General features: G+C 43.4%; 1 protein-coding gene across 2 annotated transcripts in view; it reads left to right on the top strand.

The window, feature by feature from the left end:
• Positions 1 to 24,066, top strand: part of LOC126996405 (bestrophin-2-like) — a 169,843-nt gene extending 145,777 nt beyond the window's left edge. For both annotated transcript variants that reach the window (XR_007751153.1, XR_007751152.1), the window contains one exon: positions 23,439 to 24,066. The gene's annotated coding sequence lies outside the window, so the exon portion shown is untranslated. The remainder of the gene's footprint in view (positions 1 to 23,438) is intronic.
• Positions 24,067 to 24,388: the final 322 nt, after the last annotated feature.

Below are 24,388 nucleotides of genomic sequence, written 5' to 3'. Positions count from 1 at the left end.
GTTTGTCGATTTTCTTGGAAATGGAGTCTAAGAAGCTTAATGTCTCCTTGCGCAGAGCTTAACCATCATTAAAATTATTAGTTTTGTGATACGTTGCGAATTCTGTGTAGCAATTTAACGTCCTTTTAACAAGAAGACAAAAATTGCTCGTCGTATTCAATGTGAGACTTCATTAACGAGTTGTATAACGATAACATGGTCTCTGGCGTTCCCTGCAGTGTACTGAAGGAGGCGGATGCAGAGTAGGAGAAGGAGAACGAAGAAGAGGAGGAGGAAGAGGAGAAGGAGAAGAAAGAGGAAGAGGATGAGGAGAAGGTAAGAAAGCTGAAGAAATGTTGTAGAGGGTGAGGATAAAAATAAAAGAGAGGGAAATAGAATTCTTGGATGCAATAAAAAAGAGAAATAGATCATAGGTAATGGTGTGGGAAGCAATATGAAAGAGTCTGTGTTGGAGAAATAACGTGGAAAGAAGAAAAGGATCAGAAGAGAGAAGTGAGGAGAGAGTTGAAAGACGATACAGCTCAATACAGCATTAGCAACACTGACACGCACTATACACCCCAAGTATTCGGACCTGTAACACAAACCAGAAACACTGCTACTCAACACAGCTAATGAAACCCATTCCACAACACAGCTTGAGAACACTGCCCGCACAATACAGTTACTCAGCACAGCGGCATTACACAACACAACAACATGGCTCACGTAACTGCTCTCACACACAACACACCCCTGCAACATAGCTTGAAGAACTTTGCCATCACAACACAATCCGATAACACACCTTCAGAGCACAACCTAGAAACATAGCCGCCATGAGACTTGACCCAACAGATCCACGCAGGAGAGATACACAAAACAGGCCCCGCAACACTAAGTCCCCTCACACATACCAGGAACACTGCCGCGCATCACTTGTTCCCCTTAATACGATCCTACGAGAAACCGGCTCAGCAAAAATCTTTTAACGCAGCAGGCTCAAGAAAACAACCTCTGTAAGACAACTCATCACAAAATCAGCCGTCACAATTCTCTTCCCCTCAACACCTTCCCCACTCCCGACACCACCACCACCATCACCACCACCACACCAGCCCTGCACCACCGCCACCCCACCACCGTAGCAGACCGCACCACGCCACAAACTTTGGAACACAACAAAAGAATACTTAATGGGCCTGCTAAGAGCGATTGCCTGTACTCTTCACAATTGATAAGGTGGCCGGAGGTGCTCGGGTATGTTTTAGGTGTCGCTACCTGATCAGCGGCCACATGTCAGCATCTAAAACCTGTATTTCTAATAATTTACAACCACGACCAGTCTTATCGCCACCGCCACCACCACCTTTCGACTCGTAGCTGGATTATATCATTATTCTATTTTATTTTAGTAGAATTAATCCTCAAATCATAACATCCAACCATAAAGCCATATCGGAGAGGCGAAGGAGAGGATGTGAGTGGGATGTAAATAATTCTTATAAGAAAATTTGCACTCACCACAGACTCAAGGGCTAATGTGACGGAGATGAGCACTGAGGCCATGCGCAGCTATTGCTTATTCCCCCATATATACAGTTAACATCATCCTTAACAACGACTCCATTATTCCTTAAGTTTTATCATACGAACGCCTTCTTGGAATTCATACTCCCAAGTTATTACACTGTTGTTTGTTGTTTAGGAGAGTCTGCCAGGGTCGTATAAATGGCCTCAGAAGTTCAGACGTCGAATTCCCTTTTAATTGTTCAAAGGCGGTGATTAAAGATGAAGTTCTGATCGCAAACTACGTTGACAGCCGACACCCATGGCAGTACTCCTGAGATGATAGCATTCCGTAATTTAGTCTTATTGCTGTTCTTCTCCAGCAGTTCCTCCGCCCGTGCCCTGCTGTTGCCGGTCGTAAGCGTGTGCAAGACAAAGAGAAAAGCTGTAGTGGCATCAGCAGATACCTCTTTGACGCGAACATTGTCTGCCCGGACTTTAGTGAGCTTTAATACAACATGCATAACATGGACACGCTGCCGCAATGTCCTAGATTCTCGCTCCTGGGTAGCAGTTGTTATGCGTCCAATTGGTGACATCACTGTTGCGCGTCCATGTTCTTATGTTTTATTGAAGTTCACTGAAGTCAGGACTAGCAATGTTCCCGTTGATAGCAATAGTGGAGTCGTCAACGTATTCCAAGCGGCCTCTCGTGTGCCTCAGTGTTACTCAGTTATTCAGAATGAGGAAGGAAAGTGTACCCATCTGAGTCTCTTGAGGGCTGCCGCAGATCAGGCGCTGGGGGCTGGAGGTGGCAGAGCGATAACGGCTGCATGACTTCTACCCGTGCAGAAAATATACCAGCCATTGCTTCGTCAGTTATCATCGTGTGTGAATGCTTGCCTACCTACCTTCCTACCTACCTGTCTGCCCGAACAACTCACCTTCCTACCTGCTTACCTAACTATATACCTACATATTTACCTGCCTGCTTCCCTGCCCTCCTGCTTGCCTGCCTGCCATCCCACCGCCCGCCTTCCCGCCCTCCCGCACGTACACACCTTGCCTCGTCTCTGGTGGGCTCGGTTTTATTGTATTATTCACTGGCACTCGTCGGTGTGTCTTCACATCCGCCTTTGCGATGGTCTTGCTGCCTCTAACTCCCGCCTGTGTAGCTGCTCCACTTCATGCTCTCCTTTTCTTTTACTTTGCTCCTTTTCTTTCTTTCCTTTCCATTCTATTCCTTCTCACTGCCAACTTTCTCTTCCTCCTCCATCTCACTCTCCTCCTTTTCACTCCCCTCTTCTCCTCCTCCTCCTCTTCTGCTCCCTCCACTTTTTCCATCTCTGTTCTTTTAATTTTCAGCCTTCTCGTTGTTACCCACCCTCATCTCTTCCTCCTCTTCCTCCTCCTCCTCCTCCGCCTACCTATTCTTCTTCTTTTTTTATACTGAATTTTTCACCTAACTTCTTCCTTCATCCTTTTTTTCTCACTCTCTTGCCTTCATTATTCCTTAGTCTTCATCTCTCTCCCTCCTCTTCCATCTCCTTCTTCACACTGTTTTGTTCCTTTTTTTATTTCTACCTCTTCCTCCTTTTATTCTTTCAACTCCTCTTCCTCCTCCTCCTCCTCCTCTTCGTCCTCCTTTTACTCCGCCTCTTCCTCTTCCTCTTCGCCTCCTCCTATATTTCTTTCTCATCCAATTTCCTCCTGCCCAAATAGTTCTCATTTTCTTTTTAATATCCCTTTATTAATCTTTAGTTTGCTCGCTCCAACTTTATTTGGTGTTTTCTAGATTCCTACAGAGCTCAGTATTGCTCAGTATTTTTGTTGCTGTTCTCGTTTTCTCTCCCGTATCAACTTCATATTTCTTTATTTTTTCCTTCCCTTTTCTCCCCGCCTTCATCTTTTCTCCTTTTTTTCTTTCCCTCCGTTTCTGTTCCTCGCCTCTAGTGTTCATCCCTTTCTCCTCTTTTCACTTTTTTTGTTGTTCTATTTTCGTTTTTTCTCCCTCTTTGTTCTTCTTCATACGCCTCCTCCGCCGCTCTTTCCTTCCCCCTTTTCAATCTTTTCTTATACAGTTTTTATTTATTCGCAGTATGCCCCAAGCACGCTTTTTTTCGGTAATTTCTTTCTCCTCTCCATTATTTCGCTCCCATTTCCACTTTTACCATATTTTCTGCCTCCCTCTTTACGGCTTCTTTTCTTCTTGCTCCCTTCCTATCTTTTCTTTTTTATTTATGCACTTTTTTCTACCTTCTCCGTTTACTTTAGCTTCCCCCTCCTCGTCCTCCTTTCCTTCTTTCTCTTCATATTTTTTTCCTCCTCGCTCTTTGCCTCTATTTCTTCATTCTCCACTTCTGATATTCTCTGTTTCCTCCTTCCTACCCCAGCACTTGCTTCCTTCCTCCACTTGTTTCTCCTCCATTTCGTTCTCTCATTTCTTTCCTCTCCTCTTGCTTCCTCCTCTTCATCCTCCTTTTACTCGTGAGCCACCTCCTTTTACTCCTGCTCCTGCTCCTGCTCATCCATGTCCTGCTCCTGCTTCTCCTGCTCCCGGGTTTATAGGCCCTCACCTTCGGATGCTGGCGGACTTATCAAATATTAGTGAAGGGAGGAGAGGCGAGGCGGGGCGTGTGGGCATCGACTGCGTGCAGCTCCCTCCCAGAATCCCTTGTGAGCTTACCTCGTCCACGCCTTATTGTTAATGTAACGATGCTCCCGCCACGACGACAACGACGACTATGGCAACACTTCCAACGACCGCTTTGCCAGGCTTTCTCGGTGCTCTAGCCTCAGGAGTTTCTGGATTGGGGAGTCTCGGCGAGGTGGTGGTGGTGGTGGTGGTGGTGGTGATGGTGGTGGATGCTAACTGATGGTGAGGGATGATGTGAGGGATGGTTGGGTACTGGGCTTATCTTTTTTTATGGCTTAACTTTAGGATGTGTAGCTTTGGTGACTCGTTAAGGCAGAGGTACAAGTCAGGTCGATGTTGCAGCTTGAGAATTGGATCCCGGTATTTGTCTTATTTTTTTCTAGGCTGCAGCAAGTGATTTTTATTATGCATATAGCTCCGGTAGGCTCTCTTGAGGGGTCTCTTGAACGACCCCAGCCCGTAAGTGGCGCAGGCGAATTTTATTTAAAGTTGCTGCCGTGATATATGGCTCTTGCTTGGCCCATACTGCCCCCTGGTGCTCTACTTGAACGAACTCGGTGAAGTTAGGGTTGATTGACAGTCTGGGCAGCATGTGGGTAATATTCCGCTACTCGGCGACTGTTGAAAATTGTCAGCGTGCACGGTGGAACTTGAACCACGCCCACACGCTGACCACTCGGCCACCGCCCTCACAAAGCGAGTTTTATTTTATTTTTTTTATAGCAGAGGAAGCAACTGACGGACAAAAATAAGATTAGCAAAAAAAAAAAGCCCGTGAGTGGTGAAATGTGTAACGTGTGTGTGCGTGCGTGTGTTAGATGGATGTTGCACGTGAATGAGATGCGTAATTGGTTTGATGTTTATTATAGGTTTCAGAAAATTGTGAGTCTTGACATTAGTTGCAGTTTTTTGATCGCGTCCTGCCGCCTCCTAATCTTCCCTGTGTCCCATGCCCCAGGCCGAGGAGCGAAGCCATCAGGAATTTTTGCATCACCAACAAAAGATAAAACTGTGAAACTTCTTTTTCTTAATTTCTTGGGGCCGTGTGATGTGATTCGAAGCGCAGGAAGTTTTCACCTGTTATAATTAGTTTTTAAGGTTGTAAAACGCGATTAAAGTTAGTTTTTTCCCCTCCCTCGCGGAGACTCTAAAGTTAAAATTTGGCCTCTTTAGGTGTTTTGTGTCCCTTTGTTGCTCCTTATCTTGTTTCCTTTTATCATTAATTAGTAGCTTGGAAGTTGTGAAAGACAAGGTAACAAGGGAACAAGGTCACCACACGCAAGTTTTTAGAGGCTTGTATCTTTTGTCGACACTTAAAAATATCTGAATAAATAAAACTAAATTAAAAAGGTGGAGTGCAGATTACTCGGAGAGCTGGCTGTAACATTCATTATTCAACACTATTGTGAGAAAAGATCTGATACACACACACACACACACACACACACACACACACACACACACACACACACACACACACACACACACACACACACACACACAGACACACACCCTGCATTATTTAAAGTGGTCTCAAGGCGTGTCAGACCTTGGTGACGGACTGAGCGCCTTCTAGTCTGATCTTGTGTTATAGTCGTTTAGCAGAGATGACCGTGCATGTCACATTTTTTGATAGTATTATTTGAAAAGTGCATGAATCTCATCTTCTGGCCCTCTCCTGACTGGTGCCATTGAGTAGCTGGCCATGCAGGGCCTGTCTTGGGAGTCTGGGGACATGGATGTTCTTTAGGTGGTAGTGTTGGATTGCTGATACATCTCGTCTTGATTATTTTACAGTTACGCCAAGTATACGTTCAGGCACTTAGTGTTTTTTTTCCGAGTAAACGTGTGTTGCTTTTATTGTGTTCTCGTTTAAAAGCTGCAGATTTAAACTGAAATACACAACGTGATACATTACCTATTTTTGTTTTGTTTTTAAGTTGCGGTTGGTAAATGCTTTGGATCGTAGTCTGCCAATGGCATCTTAAGCTAGGTGCAATCTTGCCTGCGACATCTAAGGAACGTACAGACTATTATAATTTTAGACAAACGAAGAACAAACAAAGTAACTAGATTATACCTTCTCACATGAAAGCAAGTATCTTTATCCTTTTTCTTACGTTCTTCCTGATGGAAGAGCCTCCCTTTTTTGGCCCTTTTTCTTAGCGATCGGTTCTTTTTAAAGCAAAGCGAGAAAACAAGTCTCGGAAATACTTATTCCAGTCTTCTTGTGTTATGAATTTCCAAGAATATTGTTGGCACTCGTTGACGTGAGAGCGACGGAATTACAGGATTAAATACCACTAATTGCACATAGGTAATGGAAATAAACTTGACTAAATCATACATAAACTTGGTGTCATAACATTTATGAAAAATAGTAAATGTAGAAAATAGAGAAACAGGGCAAAGCTACACTGCGCTGCCGTGATTTATAGGAACAGGTATATTGTTTTGTTTTCACTAAGTAAAGTTTGCTTTGTATATTTCATTTATCTCGTGTAGTATCATTTCATATGCGGAAGGGTGGAGCAGCGTAAACAATGAACCAACAGTATTTTGAAGTCGTAGAATTTACAGAATAACTTTCATATATTTTCTCTTTCAGCAGTGTAGGACTACATCATATGGGTCTCTTTTAGTGGTCTTTTACGATTCCTTAATGGTTTCAAGTATAAAGACTTAGTAGTTTGTTTAGTATTACAGATAGGCAGCGGTGGCTTTGATGTCCTGATGCGTGTGTTTACTGCCTTGCCCTTTGCCTTTAGGATGACTCAGGGGGTCAAGTGTCATCGTTCTCTCTTTACATTTTTGCGTCATATATGTAAGTTTCGAGACGCCAACTGAAGCAGTCATACAAAAAGCATGCTAGTTTGCTTTACTCTTGCGCCTCTGGTTCTGTTTGTTATTAACAGCGCCGCGCGGCCCGGCACGCCTCGCACGCACCACTCCGTAAGCACCTGTGTCGGGCGTCTCCAGGAGCGGCATCGCGTCAAGGGTCGTCCAAGGGCTTTGATCTCAACCTTGGCGAGGAGAAAGATTGCATACACATGCAGGCACGTGCGCGCGCGCACACACACACACACACACACACACACACACACACACACACACACACACACACACACACACACACACACACACACACACACACAGACTCAGACATGCATACGCACACGCACACACACACACACACACACACACACACACACACACACACACACACACACACACACACACACACACACACACACACACACACACACACATACACACACAGTGCTCTGTTTTGTGTGTTTTAGCAAGTTTCCCAGGAGCGATAGCGTGTTTCAGTACCGCAAACTTTCTCTGCGGCGCGAGTGTAATGTTAAAAGTTCAGAGGAAAACAACACGTGAACAGTCACGCACTTTTTTTTTTTCAGCGGCGGTTCAGCATCCATTTCGCACCAGCGGCGCAACTTGTTGACGGCAAAGTAACAAACACCGGGGACATAACATGCTGGTAAAAATATAATGAAAGGAAGTAAACTGGACTGCTATAGGGCATGATGTTCTTCCTTTATCATTATATAGGTACCGCCAATAATTTACACTGCGCATAGCTAATACATTATTATGATTCAAATATCGCAGAGAACGTGACATTACACACCTTTGCATCGGCGTGTCGTTTGATGTAATGACGTATATCGAAACTTGAAACTAGATGCAAAGGACATACACGAATGAAAATTTTCAAGGTAGGCCTACATCCTGCAGTGGAATAGTACAAACTGATGATGGTAATAAATGAACGAATTACTATATAAATCTATACATAGCCACGCCTCACTATATACCCGACAGCGACCGGTGTAGTAGAATAATCGGAGACGCTAGAATGCATGGTGACGGGCGTTGTGCGCATGCATGCGCATGCGTCTCAAAACATGAAGTAATACCCAGCATCCTTTTCCTGTGGAGCTACAATCTGAGTCTTCACTAAGACTGCGTCCGATGAACTGTAAATAATTGTAACATAAAATAATGAGCTATATTTTTCTTGTTAAAAGAAAAGGAAATGAGGCTCTTACGTAAGGAAAGCCGTTTACGTAAATACAGGGAAGAAAGTGCGAAGGAGTGGCTCGCCTCTTTAATCTTTCCCTTTATCACGCCCTCCCGTCCTCGCCCTCCGCCCCCGTTCGTATTCTCTACAATCTGTTTTCGTTCCTCGCGCCGGCCAGATAAAAGCAGGGCGTCGGGCTACTGGCTCGCCGCGCTCCGTCGCTGCTGCCGCTGACCTATTTCACCCTCGGCCGACCAACAAAAGATGTCCACACCTGTGACGGGGAGGGGGAGGAGGGCGACAACAGGGGCTGAGGGGTGACGGGGGACGGGGAAGAAAGGGAAAAGGGAGAGGAGGAGGAGGAGGAGGAGGAGGAGAGGAGGATTCGTGACGCAAGAGAAGAAAAAGAGGAGGAGAAGGAGGAGGCGGTGGAGGGTTAGTGACGTATGAGAAGAGAAAAAGGAGGGTGAAGAGGAAGAGGAGGAGGAGGAGGAGGAGGAGGAGGAGGAGAAGTGGTGGTTCTGCAAGAGAAAAAAACGAGGAGGAGGAGGAGGAGGAGGAGGTAAGGGAGGAGGGAAGAAAAGAATGAAGATGAGAGTTAGAAAAAGAAGAAAGAGGGGGATGAAAAAGAGGAGCAGAAAATAAGAGGACGAAGGAAAGAAGAATGGTCTGGAGAGAGGAGAGGACGGAGAAGTAAGGAGGAATGAGAAAAGGGGGAAGAGTGGGAAGAGGGACTGGGAGGATGTGACAGGGGGATGGAAGAAGAGGGGAAAAGGAACAGTGGGAACCGGATCACTGGCCAATTACCGGCTCTAAGCAATAACAGCTGAGCCCGGTGACGAGAGGAGAGGGCCGACCCGCGAGCCCCGGGACCCTGCAGCATCCACGGCTTCCTAAATTCCGTCAGCTGAAGTATTGATGGGACTGGAGACGGGAGCGGCAGTAAAGGAGGAAATAAAGCTTTGACTCCCACTATTTGTGACCTGGATGATTGTTAAGTCCTCTCAGAGTGGTTTCGAGTTCCTTGGTAGTGGTTGTTTAAAACTGCCTCTGTGTCACGTCTGTTGCTGTATGTGAGAGGGAAAAAAGCAGCGTGTTTCCTCCTCTTATCAACGCAGCTCAAAATCTTCCTCTGGTCTTTTAGTCTGCGGATTCAGTTTATTGCTCTTTAACGGCGCTCATTAAAAAGATGCGAAATCCTTATCACGTTAACTCCCTCTTCTTTTACTTCCCCTTTTCCCTCTTTCTCTTCTCTTTTGCCCCGCTTTGTTATCTTAATCTTTATGTTCGTGATCTTCAGTCGAATCTTCAAACTCCTCCTCCTTGTCATCTTCAAATGGCTTCTCTTAAACCTTGTATAAAAACCTGCTAACAAAAATAAAAGTCAAAATTCTTCATCAACAAAGGATTATAAAACAATGGGCGACTCATGAACACAGACAATTTAATAAAAATAAAATAAAATATTAATTACAAATCTTCTTTAGTCCCGGCCAGTAATCGCCCTGAAACAGTTTATGTTCAATGCCACTCAAAACCTACTGAACAGCGTACATATATATATATATATATATATATATATATATATATATATATATATATATATATATATATATATATATATATATATAGATATAATAGATAGATAGAGAGATAGATATAGATATAGATATAGATATAGATATAGATATAGATATAGATATAGATATATATATATATATTTATATATATATATATATATATATATATATATATATATATATATATATATATATATATATATATATAGTTATATATATGTCTATATATATATATATATATATATATATATATATATATAAAGAATGTTACATATATATATATATATATATATATATATATATATATATATATATATATATATATATATATATATATAGTTATACATATATGTATATATATACATATATTCATACATATTCGTACTTTCGAAAAAATAATGAATGTAGAACCACATTACTTGTAAAATTTCGTCTGCAGTTATCTGGATAATTCTTCCATCATTTCGTCACCAGAAATGAAAACGTCCCTTGAGACAATTTATAATCTAAGGGTGACATTTCATGAGCAATATCTGCCGGCGTGACAAGTCTTCCGTTTATTATGGCGCTGGTGCAGGTGCCACGGCTGACGGCTAGCACCTCCCTGCATTATATTAATCCACTCGGTAATGTGCGCAGTGTGCGGCAAACTTGATCCGTGCCCTTCACATGACTTCAGCGACGCTTAGCAACGCTTCCACCGCCGGCAAAAAGGTTTGTCGGAGAGAGGGGAGGAACAGGAAGGAGCAGAGATGGGGAGGAACAGGAAGGAGCAGAGATGGGGAGGAAGGGCAGGGATACACGCGCACAAAGCTTGTTTGTTGCCAATTTCCTGAAGTCATAAAGCCGATCACCGAGAGTTTCTCGGTAAAGGAACAACTCGAGCTTTTTTATCAGTTTTTCTCTCGCTGGATGTTGTTAAGTGAGTTGGTTTTGTTATGTACAATACACACACACACACACACACACACACACACACACACACACACACACACACACACACACACACACACACACACACACACACACACACACATGCACACCACTAGAAAAGGAGTACCACTGATGCCCCTTCTTTATCGATCCAATCCTTCTCCTCTCCCTACTCTTCCATTACCTTCAATCACTCGGTGTCTCTCCACCCTCTACATCTGCTCACGCTACCACCACCACCACCACTACCACTTCTCCTCCTCCAACACATTCACTCACTCGCCCATAAATACACAAGTTTCCAAAGTTTTTCAATTCAATCTTTGTCGGCGTCTCCTGGTGAGTCTGGAAGTTGTCGCCGGCCTGATGTATATTCCAGTCCACTAGATGCTGCTGGAGATCCTTAGAGGGAGGAGGAGGGACGGAGAGGTGGAGGGATGGGAAGGGGCAGGGACAGGGAGACGGAGGGACGCTGGGAAGTTTGAGAATGGAGGTAGAGGTGAGGGTTACAAAGGGTCGTAGGGTCGTAGGGTAAAGGCAATCAGTAGTCCACCTGAGAGGCTGAGAAGGAATGGTGTTTGGGATTACGTGGTTGTGTTGGAGGATTCTTCAGTAGGGGAGTTAGAGAGCCGAATGTTAGAACTCTTCAGCTGGTGATAGAATTTCCTGGCGCGTGTGAGGGTCGGGGCGGGGTGGGGGAGGGGGGGTGTTGGGGATAAGGGCGTGTGTGTGTTTCTTTTGAAGTTTTTTGCTACTTGTTTTCTCTCTCTCTCTCTCTCTCTCTCTCTCTCTCTCTCTCTCTCTCTCTCTCTCTCTCTCTCTCTCTCTCTCTCTCTCTCTCTCTCTCTCTCTCTCTCTCTCCCATTATTTAAACATTGTTCTTTTGTGTTCTCCTACCATCCATTATAATTATCATCCCTTTCTCCTTCTAATCTTTATTTCTCCCTCTCTCTTTGTGTGTGTGTGTGTGTGTGTGTGTGTGTGTGTGTGTGTGTGTGTGTGTGTGTGTGTGTCTATCACTACCCTCATCTTTAGCTCCTGTTTTCGTCTGTTTTCGCTTTGCATGTTCGCTCTTCCTTTTCCTGCTTCCTCCCTCGCTTCCTCTCTTCCCCTACGCCTCCCTTCCCTCCTCGTTATCTCCTCTACTTTGCACATCTGTTCAATTGAATAGAATTACGACTAGGGTGTCGCCAGAATTAATCTCCCCTCTATTTTCATAGCGTCTCTCTCTCTCTCTCTCTCTCTCTCTCTCTCTCTCTCTCTCTCTCTCTCTCTCTCTCTCTCTCTCTCTCTCTCTCTCTCTCTCTCTCTCTCTCTCTCTCTCTCTCTCTCTCTCTCTCCACACACACACACACACACACACACACACACACACACACACACACACACACACACACACACACACACACACACACATTTAGTACTTGTTTGTTTTTAAGCTTATCCACGCGTCTGTGTTTGTGCATGATTGTGTGTGTGGACTGTTTGTTTTATGTTTGTGAATGTGTGTGTGTGTGTGTGTCTGTGTGTGTGTGTGTGTGTGTGTGTGTGTGTGTGTGTGTGTGTGTGTGTGTCATGAAGTATCCGCTCCCTCTCACCTCCTTCCCTCCTCCTTCCTACTTTGCTCTCCTCTCCCCTCGCTCATTTATCATATTATCCAGTTTGTCTTATTACCAGTCTTCCCTTTGCCTACCTCTCCCCTCTTCCCTTTTTCAGGTCCTCCTTCCTCTGCTTCTTCCTTCCTCCTCGCCTTTCCCGTCTCCTTCCTTCCTTCGTTAACTCCTTCCTCCCATGTTCCTTAGCTTAATTCCTCCTCCCTGGTTATTCTTTCCTCCATTTCACAACGACTCCCGACTGTTTCCATCTCCTTGTTTCCTCTGAAGCCTGTTTCTTTTTTTTTCGTTGACGTTATCAGGCGACTTCGATATCTAATTCCATCTTTCACCTCTTTTTTTCCTTTTTGTCTCTTGCTCGTCCTTTTTTTGTTTGCTTCTTTCTCTTTTCTTGTTTCTTCATGTTCTGTCTTGTCCTACCTCCTCTTCGTCCTGATTATCCTCGTCCTCGTCCTCATCCTCGCCCTTCTCGATTTTGTCCTCCTCCTCCTCCTCCTCGTCCTCGTCCTCCCCCTCCTCCTCCTCCTATTCCTAGTCCTCATACGAGACTTAGGTCGGCGAGAAATTAAGCGGTTGCGATCACCAGTTAATTAGTTTCATTATAGATACTAAGCACAAGCTCAATGGTAATAATTCCCTAATACCGGACTAAAGGAAGCTGACATCACCCTAGCGCGGGCTGGGGATGAGACAAGGGTTGCTCCACGTCTTGTTGCCGCATGAAACGGTATTGTTTAGGTGGAAATGGACACTTAGTTTGGAGAGATAAAACTGGAAAATATATATTCGGAACAGTCTGAAGAAGTTATCCATATCATTTCTTTATTTTATTTTATCGAAAGCAGTACTTTTTGTCTTGGTTCTTCTTTTTATCAATACACGAGGGTTGTAGAAGCTTTTTCAACATTTTCTTTACAAAACTGCCCGTTATTTTCTCATAAAAAAACTTGCAATGTTTTCTTCTGAGCTAAACCCTTTTTGTGCCGGACACGTGTAGCCGGGAAGGGCACAGCTGCCCCCTAAGGAGCCCTGAATAACAGAGTGGAAAATATGAAGAATTTACATATATGAAGGGGCAATCGCTTGTGTGATCTAATTACTCTAATTTGTGTGACGTGCCGTTGACGCTGTCGGGGTGAGGCCTCTGTCAGGCCCCCGGGGCACCACGGGTGACCAGGCACGGCGGGACGGGGGACGCGGCACGGCGGCCAGGGTGCGGCAAACAAGGCCGCTTTTTGACGTCCAGGAGACGGAAGAAAGGAATTTGAAAGTGCGGCCTAGTGACTGCTGCTGCTGCTGATGATGATACTGATTATGATAATGCTGCTGCTGCTGATGGTTATGATGAAGATAATAATACTGAGATGATGACTATGCAATTAACGATTAAGTGAAAACATACGTAATAAGAATCCAATGAGGAGGAAAATCTTGAGAAAAGTGCCTTTGAAATTCGAAGAGGTGATATCGCATGCTGGTGCTGGCCGTGTTACACATTCACACATCGTTCAAATAGTGTGGCTCCAGGCTGTGGGATTCATTGTCCGAATATACATCACCGACACCCTAATGAGATGTCACGCAGCCCATTAGTGGCCATATTTTTAGAGTGTGGGTCGTCCATTTAACTTTTATTTCAGTCTATCATGTCTCACATACCCCTTTAACAAACAACGTTTTCTCACATCCCGTGTATTCTGTCATTGTATATTCATTATTTTATCGTAGGTGTTCTCGCTGTGATATCTGATGTATACATATATTCTTTCCAAGACTTGTTACTTTCACTGTCGCAACATGATCCGAACGCATCGCTTCATGCCCGCCTGTAGCATTTCTGTTCCGCTCCTGCTGCTCCATCTCATTCATGGCCTTCTGCATGTTCCACGGATGTTTCTCAACGTGATATTCCAGAGTGCTTCACGCTCGTGTTGACCTCGTGTAGCATCTCAATTATTTATCACGGTCGTGGGGTCAGATACATTATTACTTACTTTTCAAGAACTTTTGTATCACTGCAAAATGTTGCACTGTTGTTATTGTACTATAATTATTGCTAATTATAGTTTTATTTTGTTGTGTTGTTGGTAAAGCTAATGAACACGGCACATCTATATCACTTACAAAGCCGTAATACTTCAGAGCGAGTGTAACTTCCGGCACTATAAAAAAGAACAATTTTGTTATCAGTTTTAAATTACATCGTCAATGCCTGGGTAGGTAATGACAAATTGTTACAGCATGTTCCACAAACTAAGGCTGTATTGACCATTAGGCTACATTACGGACATTGAAATGATTTTCCGAGAAGTGCCATTATTGGCTTCAGATGAGTCACTAAACAACATCAGGATTTCAAAGTTGCAAATGATCGTAGCAAGAGACAGGTTCGTTCACACGGAATCTGTCGTCCCGAAAACCTTCAGATCAGTTGACGCCCCCATCGTTTTCAGAAGAGTATGAAGTTCGCTTAGTGTGTTAATCTCTTTTCCCCTTGCTGTGCACAAATATTTGATGTTTGGTTTTGATAAATGAAAGGCATGGTGGAATCCTGATTACAGATTTTACCCTTTATTGCCTTTCACATAAAAAGAATCAGTTTAGTCATTCGGTGGAAAGTTACCCGCAATTCAGTACAGGGTCATGCACCTACTTCCCTTTTACTATTTATTCCCTCTACTTTTTATGAAGGTCTCCAGACTAGTTTCTCCAGGTTAGTTGACAGCATGATGAAAGGTGCGATATTTGATACAATGGGAGCATTTGCGTTTAAAATCTCATTACGGAATTGCTCTAGAAGTCTCGTTTAATATAATTTAAATTAACAAATGTACTTTCTGTACTTTAAAATTTACTTGTACTTCTTTTATGTTGGATATATTTGAAGGCTAATATGTGTGTGTGTGTGTGTGTGTGTGTGTGTGTGTGTGTGTGTGTGTGTGTGTGTGTGTGTTCATCTTTCCAAGTCAGTGCCGATCACCCCAGCAGCTGCGGGAGACGATCACAGAGGGTCGGGAGGCCTGAGTGGCGGGCCCTTGTCCCTCTTCATCTTTCCGCGGCGTGTCTCGTCCCTACAGCCGTCAAAAACATACTCTCCTCCCTCCTCTCCAGCTATATCATTCCCCGCCCCAGCCTCATGTCTCCCCACCCCCTGCTCTCCATCCTTATGCCTACCCTCTCCGAACTCGCTTTTCCATCCTCCCTTCTCCTTCTTCTTCCTCCAGCCCATCATTATCATCTCTCTACCCTCTCATCTCCACCCATATCCATTCCCTCTCCTAACACGTTCTTCCTTCCACCCTCCACGCCTTCCATGTTCGAGCCTCGTATCTTCCTCCGCCTCCTCTTCGCCCATATCCTTTCCCTCTCTAAGCTCGTGCCTCGTTCCTCCCCTTCCCTCACTGCCTCGGCCTCCTCCGGGACCCTCGCCTCCCAACAGGCTGTGTCTGTAATTGTTTCCTAGCAAACATTTTCTGTTTCTTGGGGGAAACTAATGTTGGTGGAAAAAAGAGTTTTCGTTCCTTTCAGAATTGTTTCTTTTACTTCCTTCGCAGTTGTCGTCCCGTGAATCGTCGCTCCTCCTTTTTCTTTTCCATGGAATTTCATTCATTTACTCTTTCCTTTCGTCCTTAGCACATATCGGGCGTTTGCCGTCACTATGCCAGTTTTGCTTTTTTTGCTTCATAAATTGGGTTACATGAATATGTATTTTAGTTTTATAATTATAGGCAAATTTAGTCAGATCCTTAAAATGGTTTAAAAACTATCACGAATATGGTTTTGCTTCTATGACCCACTGGACCAAGGGCGTGACGGCCAGGGTTGGACATTTGCCTAACCCTGCCAGGGGGGACCCGCCCTGGCCGGGGCTTGACGTGAGATTGCTGGATACAGATAGATAGATAGATAGATAGATAGATAGATAGATACAGATAGATTGACAGATACATAGGTAAATAGATAGATAGACAGATAGATAAATAGATAGATAGATAGATAGAGAGAGAGAGAGAGAGAGAGAGAGAGAGAGAGAGAGAGAGAGAGAGAGAGAGAGAGAGAGAGAGAGAGAGAGAGAGAGAGAGAGAGAGAGAGAGAGAGAGAGAGATTGGAAGCCGGTGGAAGGCATCACGTATTCAAGAGCATTGGGGAGGCTGAAAGAAAAAGTATGTATGTAAACCGATTGATACTAAAGAATTAAAACGAATCGCCCGTGGGAGTCCCTGGCGGGAGAAACGCGAGCCAGTAAATATGTAATGTATGTATTGGTTACATGCCGTCATAGCGACCAATTGGTGGTCCTGAATTGCATTTAATCACATATGCGTAGGGAAGCAAGAGTCGAACAGGGAACGGCAGCCGCCATTCCATAAAAAAAAAAAACGAAAACGGAAAAAGTCCAAATGCGATTTTCAATTTTAGAAAGGGTCTTGACAGCCCCTTTTTAGAAAGTTTCGAAGTTGTAGAAAAGGGCGGAAGTAGAGAAAAGCCGTGTGTTCCGAAGTTGGTTCTCGGAAGAGTTGAAAAAAGAAGAGGCTGGAAGAATTTTAGAGGACGGTAACAGAGGATTTGTATGAACTGATCTTTGCACTTAGCTATTTGAGGGTTGATGTATCATTGATTGGTTAGAAATACCGCAGAGAGAGAGAGAGAGAGAGAGAGAGAGAGAGAGAGAGAGAGAGAGAGAGAGTTTTTTTACCAAAGCGGGTGGGAGGAAAAGAAACATTAATTAATAACCATAACCGGAGAAGAAATGATAAAGTAATAACCCATGATGACTTCTTAAACGCGGTTGGTATACGTATTATGTGCACTAACTACAGAAACACCCCTCACAGAGCTAACGTCGAGAAATGTTTGGTGATACAGACGACAAATGAAACTAGCTTCCCAGAACACGTAGAGTTTTGGCAATCCATGGGTGTGACGTCGATCAGATATATCTCGAACGGTCATAGCAATTTTACGCCCTCAAATGATCGCCACACGGGATCAGAGAAAACGGGAGGTCGTCTATTTGCGTTTTCAGGGGTGGCTAATCATTTTCACTTAACTCAGGCATCTGGCGCACATTCATTTTAATATACCGGAACGTGAAGGGAAGGCAGGTAGCGTTGGTAGAGGGAAGGAGGGAAAGGGGAAAGGGCAACTCCTGGCGCTGGGACTTAGTACAGGGATAGATAACCACGCAAATAACGAGAAGGGAGAAAAGGGAAAGGGGAAGAAGACGAGCGAATAAGCAGCAGATGTAAATGAAATAAGAGAAAGATGACGAAATTCAAGAGCGAAGCGTGTTAAGAAAAAGAAGAGAGAGAGAGAGAGAGAGAGAGAGAGAGAGATAGTGTACGTGTTAGGGGTAGCGGAATGAGAGAGGAGGGGCAGGAAGAGGAGGAAGAAGGGAACAAAAAAAGTTGTATTACTAAGTTCCTGTTTTTAATGGAAGTCGTCGTTGGTTCTGCGGCGCGGCGCTTCTCGAGGCTCGTTGCGGGGTCGTGCATGTCGCTTACAGACGACTTATGGCGAGGGTCGTGTGTCTGGGCGTGACCGGGGAACACTACCAGACTGACGCTCCCCCCCTTCTCCCCTCATCTCTCTCTCTCTCTCTCTCTCTCTCTCTCTCTCTCTCTCTCTCTCTCTCTCTCTCTCTCTCTCTCTCTCTCTCTCTCTCTCTCTCTCTCTCTCTCTCTCTCTCTCTCCTGCATTCATATCATCAAATTTATGTTGATGTTGTGTTGGTAGATAAATGATGAGGTAACGAGAGAGAGAGAGAGAGAGAGAGAGAGAGAGAGAGAGAGAGAGAGAGAGAATTTTTTCTATATACAAACATCGATACAACACAATATCATTCTACTTACTAAAATACGTTCTCATTACATAATCACGGCGTTCCTCTGGGCTCGACGTGGGTCCAGCTTGGTTTCACGCCATTATTTTGAGACGTTTCTGCCTCTCACATCGACTACTTTCAAAGGCCCAAAAGGAGATCAATCGCACTCTTATGACTGTTTTTGTAATTTCATGGCACAAAAGAATGATGAAACTACGAGAGGGGGTCATAAGACTACCTCTGCAAATGCCCCAAACTCCTACGAAAGCCTTGCCAAGTGTGTGCGCTAAGGTTCCGAAATGTGTTTGAGAGAATGGCCATCAGTGTCTGGGGCGTGGTAAAGACAACACATGGCGGGGAATCTTTGCAACGTAATACTCGCCGCCGGTCGCTGGAGCATTGCCTCTCCGTGCTAATTCCTGATGCACCGCCACAATAAATCAGCTGTTATCGCTTACAATTCCAGATTACGACACCAGGATGCGTGCTCTCTCTCTCTCTCTCTCTCTCTCTCTCTCTCTCTCTCTCTCTCTCTCTCTCTCTCTCTCTCTCTCTCTCTCTCTCTCTCTCTCTCTCTCTCTCTCTCTCTCTCTCTCTCTCTCTCTCTCTCTCTCTGTATTTGTTTTAGCACGAATATTCATTCATTTATTAATTTATTTGTTTATTTATTTATTTATTTATACATTTCACTTTTTTATTTATTTATCATTACTTCGGGTTAAAATATTTTGTGATTTCATCTGACCTGCATGTTCACATTTTTCTTCTTTTTTTTTTTTTTTACAAATTTTCTATATTTTATTTTGTTCTAACGCTCCTCTCCTTCCTACACGTTGTCTGCCTTCCTCTCTCCCGGGCGCTCTTCCTCCCGAGCCTCTCCCTTACCCCCTCCTCTCTCGTCTCCCCGCCCTCTCTCCTGGACCGCGAGCAAGTCTGCGTTACATAACTTGCAATTTGAAAAACCAACAAAGACGTAGTATTTTTCGCCCCCGGTTATGTACGGCTCTCTAAATTACGGCGCTTAGCGGGGAATTCGGCGCGGATTTACGACGCAGGCTTTGTTGCTGTTACTATTATTTTTTCAGATAATGAGGATTATATTTTATGCAATGAAAATTACAACAATAATGATTACAATGGTAATAGTAATATTAAAAATAATAATAATGATAAAATAATAATAATTATTATTATTTAATTATAATATATTATAATATTATATAATTATAATATAACTGGTACTCCTATTGTTATTATTATTTATATTATTATTATTGTTTCAGCTGGAAGCCCAGCGCGCCTTGGGCAAGCTGGCTTTCATCACCTCGCTCGCGCGTCCTTCCCGGAACGGTTTTGTTCGCCGCCGCGCGGCTGATATTCGAGCCATTTCCCGTAATCGCACTTAATCTTTATCTGTGCGAACCGGTAAGTCGCGAACGTGATTTCACTGCCTACGTTGGTCCGCTCTGTGTGTGGCCTGCTGTGTGTTTGTTTGTTTTTGTTCTGACGACGTGTACGTTGTGAGGGTCACGGCTGGGCTCGCAGGGCCCTTGAACGCCAGAACTGCTGCAAAAGTTACTTTGATAAATTCTTTCAATTCCAGTGGGCCAGAAACAACCTCGTAAACCGATACTCACGGCTCAGTCCAGGTGAGCGGGCGTCCACCATCATACGAGCTAGTGTTTTTTCTTTCTTTTTTCTACATCTGCAGAATCTGATCACTAGTGGGGTATGCCGCATTTCCCGAAACTAACACAAAAACATATGTGCAGTTTTTATAATTTGAATTTTGTGTTCTGCAATCGGTGATGCTTACGCCCTACTGTTTTATGGTCGATTGTTGTACTCTGCGTCGTGGTGCAGTTAGCTCGATGACTTGATATTTTCCGGGTTTCCGTTGTCCCCTTGTTTTGTCTCTTCTCAAACATTCTTTTAAACCATAGGTCTGCTGCTTCACCCCATCCCCGTCACCTGTGATATTCTCATTATATACCTATGGACAGTTATTTCGCGGCCGTAATATTTCTCGAGTTTCTTTATTCTTTTTGCTATCTCCACTCACTCTGTTTCGACCATATCTCTGGCTCTCCCCCCTTCCCTTCGTGTCTAACTTTATCCATCCATCTCATTCATAAAAGAAAGCCTTCACAGCGCCCTTATATTTCCAGCGAAACTTCTGAATCAAGTGAGGCTAAACTCGTGTGTGTGTGTGTGTGTGTGTGTGTGTGTGTGTGTGTGTGTGTGTTAGAGGGAGCCGAGACGAGTGGATACACACACACACACACACACACACACACACACACACACACACACAGGCCTTCATCACACTGTCTAATCTGCTCTCGTATTTGTGTATTTTGTGCGGTCTTTGTATATCGCAAACAACAACAGACCCCAGAAAGGCCAGACAGAAAAAAAAATAAGACTGTTCTCCCTTGGTCTGTAACAGTGACCGGTAATGCCCTATGATGTGAAGGAAAGACTGCGATGATGTATGGGGCGGAAATTCTAAAAGTTATACTACATCAGCATCCAGGCTATTGTTTACCTGCAAGTGAATAGCTAAAATGATAAACGCTGGACAGGAAGTGAAGTTAGATTCCGTAAAAAAATATAATGAATCTAATGGAAAACTATTTTGGGTACTCTAACAGTTTCATTTTTTATTTATTTTCGAATACTGATACTTCTTCTTCTTCTTCTTCTTCTTCTTCTTCTTCTTCTTCTTATTATTATTATTATTATTATTATTATTATTATTATTATTATTATTATTATTATTATTATTATTATTATTATTATTATTATTATTATTATTATTATTATACTTCTTCTTCTTCTTCTTCTTCTTCTTCTTCTTCTTATCTTCTCCCCTTGTCGTTCTTCGTTCTTGTTCTTCTGTTACATAACATTTTTCATTTAGAATAACATTGTACGAAAACTCAACAGTAGTATAAAAAATACCGTCAACGGGGAAGACAGACGTGTGGGTACGGCTTCCCAGCTTTTCAATCCTTAGAAAACAAATATCCTTGAAGTATCATCTTGAAGCTACACATGATTGCCTCTAAGCTAAAAACAACAACCATCCAAGTACACATCTTCATGAAGCAATAGTGGTGGGTGGAATGGCTCGAGGAAAGACTAGCTCGGAAATACTCGAGGCTCGTGGGAGTATATCACATAATGTAACGTAAGATCAGGTCACAGCAGTACTTCAGGAGAGAAATAGAGATGAACAGATAGAGACAGAGCTATCCAAAGGTGAGTAACAACAGACTGGAGATAGGGTACCAACTTAGAGAGAACAACAGCCTAGGTAAAGATAAAGTCTTGAAAACAACAAGCTAGTGAGAGAACACCATCCTAGGAAAAGATAAACACCCTTGAGAAAGATGAATAACCTAGGGAAAGAACACTAGACTAGAGAAAGAACACCAGACTAGAGTAAGATAAACCATTTTGAGAAAGATAAACAACATAGAGAATGATGAACAGCCTATGAAGCAACAGCCCTGGAAAGATAAGCAACACCGTAGAAAAAGATTAACAGACTACAGAAAGATGAAAATAGAGAGGTAGAGCTTTTCAGAGGCGAGTAACAACAACAACCTTAAAAAAACCCCATTCCAAAGCATATTTGACTGAAGCCTGGATAGTTATACTGAAGCAATGGACTCCCCAAAAAGAAATAAAGCTCCTGTTGACATATTTTTTGGGCGAGACTCAACACTTAACCCACATTGCTATGGAAGGGGAACGCGGAGTTGCCTATATTTTCGTTTCCAAGTTTCTATAATTGTCCGCCCCTAAGTGTGTGAAGGTAAATGGTTGTTGAAGCGTTTTAAAATGCCGGTAATTTATTCTAATGGATTTCATCGCCTGCATATAAATTAAGCTGTTAACTCCACCTTCGACCAGTCCCAGAGCGGAGAGATGCCGCCACCCTCGTCTGAATACCCCTGTGTATGTCTGTCTGTCTGTCTGTTTCTTTTTTTCAAGCAAGTATTTATGTGTGTATATATATATGTGTGTGTGTGTGTGTGTGTGTCCCAGCACTCGCTCTGCATTTGCTTGATTATTTGTATGCGAATGTTCAGTGTACAAGCGTGGAGGCGGGAGTGTACGTGAAGCTAATTAGTGAGTAAGTGTGGATGATAGTTTTGTTCACACTCTGCTGACAGCTTTACATGGGCCGGGTGTTGCTCGTGGATGTAAACGTTGTTCTGATGGCTTTGCTTTCAGACAAAAAACAAAACAAAAATAAAACAATACAAAACAAAACAAAAAAATACCACTTATAAGATCCAAGTAAAAAACAAATACATAGCGCTTTATTTTCACTACTTATTTTTCCTTTTGCCTTTACAATATTCCGAAGTCCTTCACCGGATGTTCCTCACTGCCCCCGTGCTCATGCCAAGACGAAGCTACGGCAGGTAATTAGTCATGCTCTAAAGTACTCGAGGAATTCGTTAATTAAATTTTGTCTCGGGGATATTGTGTGAAGATAATCCACTTTTCTCCCCTGGCGTTGCTACCCTTTCTCCACTTTCTGCAGTGTTGACCTGGTGTTCACTTTTCTCTCTCTTGCTCTGTTGTGTGTGCTGCCCTTTTCCTGTTGTGCCTGCCTCCTTTTCTCCTCCCTATTTTGCTCTCTTCTCCTTTGTCCTCCTTGTATTGTGTCTACCGGGTGTTCACTTTTCTCTCTCTTGCTCTGTTGTGTGTCCTGTGTTCTTCCTGTTGTGTCTTCCTCATTCTCTTCCTCTTTTGCTCTGTTCTCCTTTGTCCTAATTGTGTTGCGTCTACCTGATGTTTATTGCTCTCTTCCTCGCTCTGTTGTGTGTCCTGTGCCCTTCCCGTTGTGGCTACGTCGTGTTCTCCTCTCGCTTTTTCACTCTTTTTCCGCTTTGTTACCTTCATGTTGTGTCTATCTCGTCTTTACTTCTTGCCTCTTTGCTCTGTTATCTGTTATCGTCTATTAACGTTTTGCCTACTTCGACACTTTTGTCTGCGATTCGTCGAGTGAGATTCCCATGTGCTCTCATCACATGAATATCCTAATTCATTTAACACGAATACATTTAACTTGATTGATATTATTTTTTTGTTTCCCCGTTTTATATTTCTCGTGCAAATGTTTTATGGCTGCATGTCACACCAAGTTTGGCTGCCAATACGTCAAGGAAACTGAGCTATATTTATCTCCTTTTTCCTTTAGTAAAAACAGGGACGTGATCGCGTTTATTTCGAACCCGACTGATTTGCTTATTTCAGCAATATATATATTTTTTTTCAGCTGTCCCGGCCTGAGCTGCGTCATCGGCCGCCGAAGCGTGAGGGAGGACCAACGGTGTCAAGGAACGTGTAAAACAGAAGGAACAAGTGCAAAAGGAAGAGAGAAAAAAAGAATGGAAAAAAAAGAAAGGACAGCAGAAAAGGATAAAAGAAAGAAAGAAAGGAAAAATGTTAAAGCAAAAGGAAAAAGAAAGCAAAAAGAAAGAACCAGAGCAAAAGGAAACATGCATACTGATGAAGGGAAGAGCATTGTGTGCTGTGCTGTTGTCAAGAAAAAAATATCGGAAACATTATCACTGAAGAAGACTGTGATTTATGTGACACTGAAGTAAAAAAAAAAATGGAAAAACCCAGGAGAAAAAAACTAAGATGGCACTCGCCGACAACTAGCATTTGATAAGTAGTACACAAAATTATCAACCCGTCTTACTCATGTCCCTCAAGGAAAATGCACGGAACCTTATTATCAGGGAACTTGAACCCCGACCAGTGACGGCTGCCTGTGAACACTGAGGCAACCCTGGTATGCGAACACTTCTCTCCGGACGCGGCGCTCATGTTTTATATCTCCCTGGCTCCACGTGCGGGGCGCTGGGAAGGGCACACTCGGGGATAACGCGCCGGGCTGCAGGATGGTAAGTATTGTTTATTGTTGTTTATTGCATGTTGTTTATTGTTTTTGTGTATTGTTTTTTGTTGCTTTACCTATATTTTCGTCACCAAAATTTTGTTGCCTTGTAAGAAAGTAAACGGAAGGATTGTGGCTGAGATAAAGTTTTCACAGAGCAGACCTTCCCTGGCCACTCGTGTCGCTGATACAAAAATAAGCTTTGGAAGGAAAAACGGAATGCAGTTGGGAAATCGGTGACCTTGTGAACAGTCAGACTCAAATTAATCACCTTTGTTCCTCTATTCCTTACACTGACAAGGTCTCCAAGAGCCTGCTTTACA

Source organism: Eriocheir sinensis, chromosome 10 (genome assembly GCF_024679095.1).
Source record: "Eriocheir sinensis breed Jianghai 21 chromosome 10, ASM2467909v1, whole genome shotgun sequence".
Taxonomy (NCBI): domain Eukaryota; kingdom Metazoa; phylum Arthropoda; class Malacostraca; order Decapoda; family Varunidae; genus Eriocheir; species Eriocheir sinensis.
This window is presented reverse-complemented; position numbering and strand designations above follow the sequence as displayed.